Raw genomic sequence first — 10487 nt, 5'->3', positions numbered from 1 at the left:
GGACGTTTTTATTGAAAGTTGGATAGGGCTTTGTCAGGCAGAGGGGCAGGGAAGAACAGGGGAGAACATTCCAAGCATGTCGGAAGCAGGAGAGAAGGGGGTGAAAGGGAAGGATGAGACAGCAGGGACAGATGGTGTGGTAGTACCGGATGAGCGCCACAGGGTGGTGCTAGAGGAGGCCACATGAGGCGCTTAAGGATGCTCAGTGAATGGCAGGGTTAGGGTCGGGCCTCTGCCAGCCACGGAACCTCTCTGGGTGGCGGGCTGTTGGAAATAAGGTTGGTGGGGCCCCCATGCCAGGCTAAGTCTGGACTTGGTAGTCACGCCGGTGTGCTCCACTCTTCCGAGAGTGGAAAGAGTTTGGGGCTCGGAGTCAAAGGAGACCTGAGTTCAAATCCCACTCTTGATACTTGACTTTGAGAGCCTTAGTTTCTTCATCTATAAAATGGGCATGGCAGTACACAGGGTTGTCATGAGGATCCAATGATAACAGGTTGTAAAGCGCTTTGCAAAACAAAATACTATAAAAATGTCAGTTTTATCAGCATAAGGTTATCCTGTCTCCTGGGCCTTGGAGTTTATCCTCCAGTCCAGCTCCCTCATTTGACCAATCAGGGAGCATGTGTGGTGACTGCCAGGTGCTGGAAGTGCATAGAGCACTGTGCTTAGAATCAGAAATCCCCAGGTTCCAATCTGGCCTCAGACACTTACCAGCTGGGTGACTGTGGTCAAGGCACTTAGAATCTCTGTCTCAGTTTCCTCACCTTTAAAATGGAGCTTTTAGGGTTGTTGTCAGGGTCAGATGGAATAATAATTGTAAAGCACTTTGCGCAAACATTCAGGCCCCAAATGCTCGGGATGATGATAGTGATGTAGCACTGAGCATTATGGAATCTGGACCCTCTGACTCGGTGGCTTTTCCATCACACCACACTACTTTCTCTCATACTCTTAAAACCACTGGAACCTAATTTAAGGGTACTGAGAGCCTATAAAAGAGTGTGTGACCAGGCCCCACTGAAGAGATAGGAGAAGAGCTTCCTTCCACTCCCTTGCAGAGACAGAAGGCTGCCGGTGTAGAACACTTTTCAGATTTTTGTAATGTATTGATTGGTTATTTTGGTTTTTTTCCTTCTACTATTCATTTTTTTCTTAAAAATAGAAAACAACTTTGTTAAGTGGGATGGCTCTCTAGGAAGAGGGAAAATTAGGTTATCTAAAAACAAAGACTCTCAATACAAATTTATTTAAAAAACAAAAAGGGGAGTCTGTGCTCAGGATTCTCCCTGGGACGTTCCTCACTCCAGTGTCCAGTCAGTTATTAAGCACCAGCTGTGAGCAGGTCCTTGTGCTAGATGTTAGGGACAAAGACCAAGCCTTCAAAGAACTTAACTCTTCCTGCTATATTCTGCATGGAAATAGATAAATAAGTCCAGGTAGGCAGACTATGGAGAGCGCACTCAAGTAGCCCCTGAGCTTTCAAAGATCCCATAGAGGCTAAAAAATGGAGATACAGAGAAGGAGAGTGTTCGAGGTGTGGAGGGAGATGGAGGCTGAAGGCTGAGTTCTGGCATAGCAAGTAAGCCAGTTTGGCTGGAATTAAGGAGGGACATGAAGAAGGGCCATTTGTGAAATAAGTTTGGAAAGATGGGCTTGAGTCAGCTTGTGAAGGGCTATGAGCTGAAAGGCTTGCATTTTATCCTCCAGATGATAGGGAGCCACAGAAAATGCTTGAGCAGAAGAGTGACGTGGTCAGACGTGTGCTTCAGAAACATTGTTTTGGCATCTGTTTGGAAGGAAGATTAGAGATGGAGGCAGGGAGACCAGTGAGAAGGCTATTGCGGTTGTCCGGGCAAGAGCTTATGGCTTTAAGTCTGGAGAGAAGGGGACAAGTACAGGAGTGTGTGGTGGAAGTAGAAAGAGCGAGGCGTGGCAGCTATGTGTGAGAGAGAGGCGTGGGGAGGGCTGGGTTTAATGTCAGGCCTTGTGTTGTGCACGGCCTGCTGCATAGGCTCCAGAGGAAGGCGTGGGGGGGCAGGCAGGCTCTGGTGATGTAGGACTGAAGAAGAGAAACGAGCTTTGGAGACCCGGGAGTCATCTTCCCCCAGGGCGTCACTGAACCTGTGGCGGCTCCGGGTGTCCATTCCCCCAAGGCTAATGCTTTTGTTGTTCACTCATTTTTCAGCCCTGTCTGATTCTGCATGACCCCATTTTGGGGTTTTCTTGGCAGAGACATGAAAGTGGTTTATCTTTCCTTCTCCAGCCCATTTTACAGATGAGGAAACTGAGGCAAAAGGTGTTAAGTGACTTGCCCAGGGGTACACAGCTAGTGAGTGTCTCAGGCAGGATTTAAACTGGGGGGGGGAGCGGGGATAGGTTGTCCTCCTGACTCCAGGCCCAGGGCTCTGTGCACTATGGTGCCACCTAGCTGCTGACACTGACGCTAGGGTACCTTTACCTGAGCCTGTTTCAGCCTGCAGTTATCCATTCCCCATAGCGACTTTCTCCATCCTGGTTTTGATTTATCGTGGGTAGGCGTGAGAAATTCAATGGGAGTTTGGGGAGAGTTTTGTGGAAGCTGCATGTGAAGCTCAAAGGCCAGCAGACGGTACAGACGGAACCTATGACCAAATGCTTAAACCCAAGTTGTACGGTAAGATACTGTAAACACCCTGTGAAAGAAAAAGTTCAGACGCCTTCTCTAGTGTGAAGGGAGGGCCAAAAAAGTTTATGCTGATCACAGGGGCGCCATGCCCCTAACCCCTTCATGTGGAAGGGATAACTTCCTTTTTTAAGTACATTTTGTTGATATCTTTGGCTTTTTACATCATCATAGTTTTCCCCAATATCCTTCCTCTCCCCCTCCCGGACATCCATCCGGTATAACAAATTGTACTTTTTTAAGGAACAAAAGGGAGAAAATCAGCACAGTGGGTGAGTACGTTAAAGAAGTCTGAACACTGTGCACTGTGTACTACCATTACTCCTGCCCCCTTGAGTCCTGCTTGAGTTTTGTAGTTCTGCGGCACGCCCTTTTGAGTTTTGGGGTGGGTCTGGTCTGGAGGTCCCTTCCCTTGACATCATCGTAGTCACGGTATCTGTTGTTATTTTGGCTCCGCTTGCTTCCAGGCTCGTCTTTGTTCATCACGTTTCTTACAGCAGACTCATGTTCCACTGCGTTCATAGAACATAATTTGTTAGGCATTCCACAGTCAACGGGCACACCTTTGGTGTTTCGGCTTATTTCAGTTAGCCATAAGGAAGAGATGGGAGTAAGTCCAGTTTGGGGGTTGGATCTGTGCCCCAGCCATGACCTCCAGACACTTTGTTGTTATAAGCTGACTAACTTATTCTCTTTGGCACTCCAGAAGTGTTGTTGCGCTATTGAGCTGTTGAGGGGTAAGGGTAGGGTGGGGGGGAGATCACTATTCCCTTTACACTTCCACTCATTAATTAGAGAAGGTAGAAGGAAATAGGATTTCTTCTTTGTGCATTAGAAAAAAATTAAAGACAGTAGTGTGATTAAGAAGAACTTAAAAGTTGTCAGTGAATGTCAGGTAATCTCAGGAAACCAATTCAGACAAGCTTCTGATCTGTATCCTGTAGGGATGATTCATCTGTTTGAGATTATATTTAGGGCTATAGAGATGTATACTTACATACTTGTCCATTCAGACCTGAATGTGTCCTAGGGAGAGAACCACGAAGAAGGAGGACGTGGGCCCAAATTTTAGATGAAGTTTTACTGATGCCCTTCAGTTTTGACTCATGTTCTGAATAGACCCTGCCCTGCTTCATGGCCTGTGAACTTTTCCTTGTAACAAAGACGAAAACCTCCAAACAGACCAGAAATACAACAATGTTGGCACAACAGCCCTGGAGAGTTGGGAGGGAGCTGGGCAGCTAGTCCATCGGTGGAAGGAATCCCCACGATGATCACAGACCTGACAAGGGCTGAAGGCCCTGATGGAGGGCCCCCCCCCCCCCAGCTGCCTTTGGAGGCTGCCCATTCTACCCATTCTACTTGGGAACGGTGCTGGTCATTGGGAAGCTTATCCTGGCATCAGACCTCATTTGACTTCTCTTCCATTCACTCATTGCTCCTGATTTTGCCTTTTGAGGCCAAACAACCAGTCTAATCCCTTTTCCGTGTGACTTGACTAGAGCTTTTCTACTCTGCCTGAGTCTCCTCTAGGTTAAGTACGCCCAGTTCTTTTAACCAATCCTGACATGCTAGGCATAAGATCCCTGGGAGCTGCAGCATCCCCCAGACCACTGGTCCTGCTTCTAGCCCAGGCGTCAGAGTCATCATCTAGGGAGGCAGCTTCTGTAAAGAGTCAGCCAGCCATCCCCCACTGCTACCACTGTCACTGAAGGACAAAGCACCTGAAGGAAAGACAGGAGGCAGCGTGTGCTGGGCAAGTCTAACTGCCACCTGCACATCGACCACCCTCTCCCCTGAGGCCCTGATGGGGATGGCCCTGGCTCCTGAGCCCAAGAGCCTTTAGGATGGCCAGGCCTCCAGCCCAGTGCCTGCTGCCATCGTCCTGGGAAGCAGGCCCTGTGGAGATGCGGCTGGCCGCTGCCCTGAAGACCCAGAAAAGAAAGGTCTCGTCACCAAAGTCCTTGGTCCCGCCAAATGGATCGGCTTCAGAAACTGCTATGATTTTCTCAGTGGGGATGACATTCAAGAAGAGGCGGGACCATCTGCTTTGCCACCGTACCCTCAGGGACCTTTCCATCCGACTCACCCCTGAAACCTTCTACGTGTGATGTCTCCCCGTTGGAATGTGAGCTCCTGTAGGCAGCGGCTGCTTACTTTTCTATTTGTATTTGTAGCACTTAGCACTGTGAGCCTTTAATAAATGTTTCATTCATTCATGACGTGGACTCTGTTGTCCTGGTTTGCCTTTCCTTGGGACTCTGTCCGGCCCTTTTTAAATTGTGTCGTCCAAAACCGAAAACAGTGCCCCCCGATGAGGTCTAGTGAGGGCAGAGGAGAGTGAGATGATGAGTTTCTTTTTCCTACCAACTAACACTTCTCTCACCATGTGTATGCCACATTCCAGACCTGTAGACCCTCCTGACCTCTTCATTAGGGGGAGGTAGGAGCATTTCTTATTTCTTCTCTGGGGCCAGGCTTGGTCATCATCATAACATGATGTTCAGCTTAGTCTTATTCTTTCTGTTTACTTTGTTATCTTCATGTATGTTGTTTTCCTGGTTCTGTTTAAACAATGGGTAGAGCTCTGGGCCTGAACTCATGAAGACTTGAGTTTAAATCCAGTCTCAGGTGCTCGTTTGTGTCGCCGTGGGCAAGTCACTTAACCTGTTTGGCTCAGTTTTCTCAACTGTAAAATGGGGATGATAATAGCACCTCTCTCCCAGGATTGTTGTGAGGATCAAGCGAGATAATTTGTAGAAGTATTTAGCACAGTGCCTAGTACATAGTAGATGCCATGTAAATGCTTCTTCTTTCCTCTAACCGTTCCTGGATTAGAGCAACCACAATTGAGTTTATTTCATTTAATATATTAAAAACCATTTATTAAACCCCTGCCATATGTAAGACCCTGCACTAGTGATACAAAGACGAAACAGAGCAGGATTCTTGCCTTCAAAGTGCTTACAGGCTAGGAGGAGGGAGGAGATCAGTACACACACATCAAACAAGCTATAAGCATATTAGAGAGATTTGAGAAATGTGGGACCATGCCTAGGTGTGGGGTGTTGGGTGGAGAGATTAGAAAAAAACTTTATGAAGACAGGTAGCATTTGAGGGCTTTGGAGGAAGGGAAGGATTCCAAAAGGGGAAATCACTTTAGGGAGTCAATACAGGTCTGCAGGTGGAAGCAAGGCTAGGGAACAGGATGAATAGGACTTTGCATGGTCTTGCAAGAATGATGTCCAGCTGAGCATAAAGCACAGCATGAGCTCAGGCTGCCAGTGAGTGCTAAGGGCAAAAAAGAGATTTTGAAAACTCCACTGGGACAAGGGAGGATCCAGAAAAGGTACAGGACTGATACTCAATGTGGATGGGATGGTGGCCCGGAGTCAGAGCTACTCTACCCTTTTGGTTCTATCTTCTCTGACAAAGAGAAGGATCTTAGAAAGGAGTCCAGGCCTCATGACATAGCTCGGTCACTATGGGGAAGTCACTATGGGGAAAATACTTTGCAAACCTTTGTGCCCTATGCAGATGTGAGTTACTAAAGGATGGAATCAAGAATGGCTAATAATTGAAGCCCAGAATGAATAGGGAGATATTAAAATACACCTCATTGGCCTTGATTAGTTCAGGTTACCAGGCTCTGATGAATTCTGCAGCCTTGGGTACTGAAAGTGCTGGAGGACATGATTGCTGAGCCACCTTCAGTGGTCTTTGAAAAAGTGGGGAGAAATTGATAAATGGTCAAAGGATATGAGTAGGCAGTTTTCAGATGAAGGAATTAAAGCCATCTATAGTCATGTGAAAAAATACTCTAAATCACTATTGATCAGAGAAATAAAAATCAAAACAACTCTGAGGTACCATATCACACCTATCAGATTAGCCAACATGACAAAACAGTAAAATGATAAATGTTGGAGAAGATGTGGGAAAATTGGAACATTAATGCATTGTTGGTGGAGTTGTGAAATGATCCAACCATTTTGGAGAGCAATTTTGAACTATGCCCAAAGGGCTATAAAAATGTGCATACCCTTTGACCCAGCAATAGCACTTCTAGGGTTGTATCCCAGAGAGATTATACAAATGGGAAAAGGACCCATATGTACAAAAATATTTACAGCAGCTCTTTTTGTGGTGGCAAAGAATTGGAAATTGAGAGGATGCCCATCAATTGGGGAATGGCTGAACAAGTTGTGGTATATGAATGTCATGGAATACTATTGTTCTATGAGAGATGACGAGCAGGCAGACTTCAGAAAAACCTGGAAAGACTTGTATGGACTGATGCTAAATGAATGGACTGATGCTAAGTGAAGTGAGTAGAACCAGGAGAACGCTGTATGCAGTACTGTGCGATGACTAACGTTGATAGACTTAGCCCTTCTCAGCAATGCAAGGATTTAAGACATCTCTAAAGACCTCATGAAGGGAAATGCTATCCACATCCAAAGAAAGAACTGTGGAGTTTGAATGCAGATCGAAGCACACTATTTGCTATTTTTTCTTCTGTTGTGTTTTATTTCCTCTTTCTTGTGGTTCCTCCTGTTGGTTCTAATTCTTCCTTACATCACTAATGTGAAAATATGTTTAATACGAATGTATATGTATAGCCTATATCAGATTGTGCACTGTCTTGGGGAAGGAGGGAGGGGAAGAAAAATTTAAAACTCAAAAGCTTATGGAAGTGATTGTTAATAAATCAAAATAAATTTAAAAAAAATAGATGTCTTAGATAAAGGCTTAGCTGGCATACTTTTAAAATCTGCAGATAGCATGCCAGGTGGCAGAATCCAGAACAATGTTGACAGGCTCAAATTTGGGGCTGAGTGTAGTAAGATGAAATTAATAGGGATAAATATAAAGTTTTATACTTGGGTTTTAAGAAATCAACTTCATGATCATAAGACTGCCATGACTAGATAGAGTAAATCATGGCCCACATGAATGGGAAACCTTAATAGAAGTCAGGAATGTGATGCAGCCGCCCAAAAGGCTGCCTTCTGCTCTATTAATGGAGGAATGAAGTTCCTGTCCCACCATACTGGATCCATTCTGATCAACTCCGACTGCTGTATTGTGTTCTGGGCGGAGCACCACACTTTAGGGAAAACACTGATAAGTTAGGAAATGTCCACAGGAGGGTAATGGGGATAGTGAAGAACCTCAAGGTCCCGCCAAGTCCTGGAGAAGTTTAGCCTGCAGAAGGCAAGGCTTAGGACCTGAGAGCTATCACCACTCATTTATTTGAATCAGAAGGATTCATATCTGAAAAGGGCACAGAGGTTTGCAAAGTGTTTTCCCCATAGTGACCAAGCTGAGTCATGAGGCCTGGACTCCTTTCTAAGATCCTTCTCTTTGTCAGAGAAGACAGAACCAAAAGGAAAGTAGTTCTGACTCTGGGCCATCATCCCATCCACCCTGAGCATCAGTCCTGTACCCTTTCTGGATCCTCTCTTGTCCCAGTGGAATTTTCAAAAATCTCTTTTTTGCCCTTAGCATTCATTGCCAGCCTGAGCTCATTCTGTGTTTTATGCTCAGCTGGACATTATTCTTGCAAGACCATGCAAAGTTCTATTCATCCTGTTTTGAAAGTGAAGCCGATTTAGCTTTGATACAAGGATTGGTTTCCAAACAATTAGAGTTATCCTGAAAGTGGACTGCACCCTCCCTAGAAGTCTTCCAGCAAAGGCCGGATACCTCCTTGCTGGGAATGTTGCAGAGGGGATTTTTGGTTGGGCATGGGTAACAACCCATGGCTTAGATGGCCTTGAAGGGCCCTCCCAGCTCTGATTCTGTAATTCTGAGCTTATCGGCCCAGGCAACAGTAGGGGCACTCGGCTGAGTCCAGAGACCTGAGAATTTCAGAAGGCAGTCAACCACCCCCTCCCCAGATTCCCACAGGAAATTACATCTTCATTTTTAAAAATCTACTTTTAAAGGATAAGTATACCAACCTACAGGAGGACTCTTCTAAACTACAGACTGGTCAGTTAGCTTTCTATTTCAAGGGAGAGCGTCCGTGTATGTGTTGGGAAGGGTTCACTTCAGACCAACATAGACCTCAATCCCCTGCGCCTCACCCAGTCTCTCTCCTTTGAGGGCCTTCATTTGTCAGGAAATTGGTTTCTGTTTTTGGGACATCTTCACTCCGTTTCCTCTCTTCTCCCCTCCATTCCTTCCCCATGGATATTTTATCCTTAACTGATCACACACTGTCTCCACTGGTATAAGTTGTAGGCCCCTCCATACCTTCTAATTCTATGAGGTCCTGATCCCTGTAGTTCTGTGAGTCCTCTGCACAAGATCAAATCAATACGCTAGAAGCCTTGTTAGGACTATTTTACTGTTTCAGGGATGCCAAGGTAGGATTATAACTGTTTCCTGATCATACTTGGTCAGCTTTTAAGTCAGCGTTAGTAACGTGGTAGCGCTTCGTCACCTGCACTGGATGTCATTCCTTTGCCATGTGGGCTACCTGCAATTTTGATCAGTGAGATCAAAGATCTTCAGAGATCACTGTCCCGTGACTCTTAGCTTTGTAATATCATCAGAAGAATATTGATGAAGATAGGTTTTGGGATCATTGATGAGTTGCTGTAATTTCCCAAATTTAACACAGCCTGTGTGTGTGTGTGTGTGTGTGTGTGTGTGTGTGTGTGTGTGGTTATATTTTTGAATATTTTATATTTCCTGTTCTTACTTTACAAAATAGTTGAGTGGGACGCTTTTCTCTCTTGATGAAGTATCTGAATAAACCGGGTTGTCTTCCTCTGCCCTTAGAATCCTTGCATCTCTTCAAGGTGCTTCTCAGGGGCCATCTCCTCTGGGAAGCAGCCCCACTCGTCAGACTGTCTTGTATTTGCTCATCTGTTTACTTGTTGTGTTCTCCAGGAGAATGGACAGGCTTGGAAGGCAGGGACTGTCTGCCATGTTTGTTTTTGTGTTTCCAGTGCCTTGTGCTTAGTGGGTATATCATAAATGCTTGTTGAGTGAAATGCATTTGCTTGTATGTATCTGTAGCCCTTTATTGATTTTTCTTCTCTTGTCCATCATTGACCCTTGATAGAAAAGAGTCCTCACACCTGACTTGGGCCATCAAGTGGTTTTAGGAAGATGAGAAGACAGAATATGGCAGGAATGTGATTTAATGAACAAACTTAAGTAAAGTTCTTTGCAAACCTAATGCTTATGTTGGGCCATTAAAATGGAAGAAGTCTTTGTGCCACAAAGATAGGGAGATGGTCTCATTTTTCCTTATTTTTGGGAAGCAAGAAAGCTGGTTTGACTGATGTCTGTGTGACCTTAAGCAAGAGGCCTGATCTAATGGAAAGCATGTGAGGCCTAGAGTCAGGAGGCCTAGATTACAGTCTTGGCCCTGTCATGAACTCACTCTGGGACCTTGGGCATAGACAGAGCTCCTTCTCCGTAGAATGAGGAGGATGGAACTAGACAATCTATCTCTAAGGCCTTTTCTGCCTCTGATGTTTTGTGAGACTTAGTTGTCTTTTTTTTTCTCCTCTTAATAGTATTTTATTTTTTCCAATTACATGTAAAGATAGTTTTCAATATTTACTTTCATAAGATTTTGAGTTCCAAATTTTTTTCTTCCTCCCTCCTTCCTCTTCCCCCTCCCTAAGACAGCAAGTAATCTGTTATAGGTTATACATGTAGAATCATATTGAACATATTTCCACATTAGTCATGTTGTGAAAGAAGCATCAGAACAAAAGGGAGAAAACCACGAGAAAGAAAAAACAAAAAAAGTGAAAATGGTCTGCTTGGCTCTGCCTGTAGACTCCATGGTTCTTTCTCT

The sequence above is a fragment of the Vombatus ursinus genome, unplaced genomic scaffold (assembly GCF_900497805.2).
Source record: "Vombatus ursinus unplaced genomic scaffold, bare-nosed wombat genome assembly UNPS02015030.1, whole genome shotgun sequence".
Classification (NCBI taxonomy): Eukaryota; Metazoa; Chordata; class Mammalia; order Diprotodontia; family Vombatidae; genus Vombatus; species Vombatus ursinus.
Note: the sequence above shows the minus strand (reverse complement) of the source record.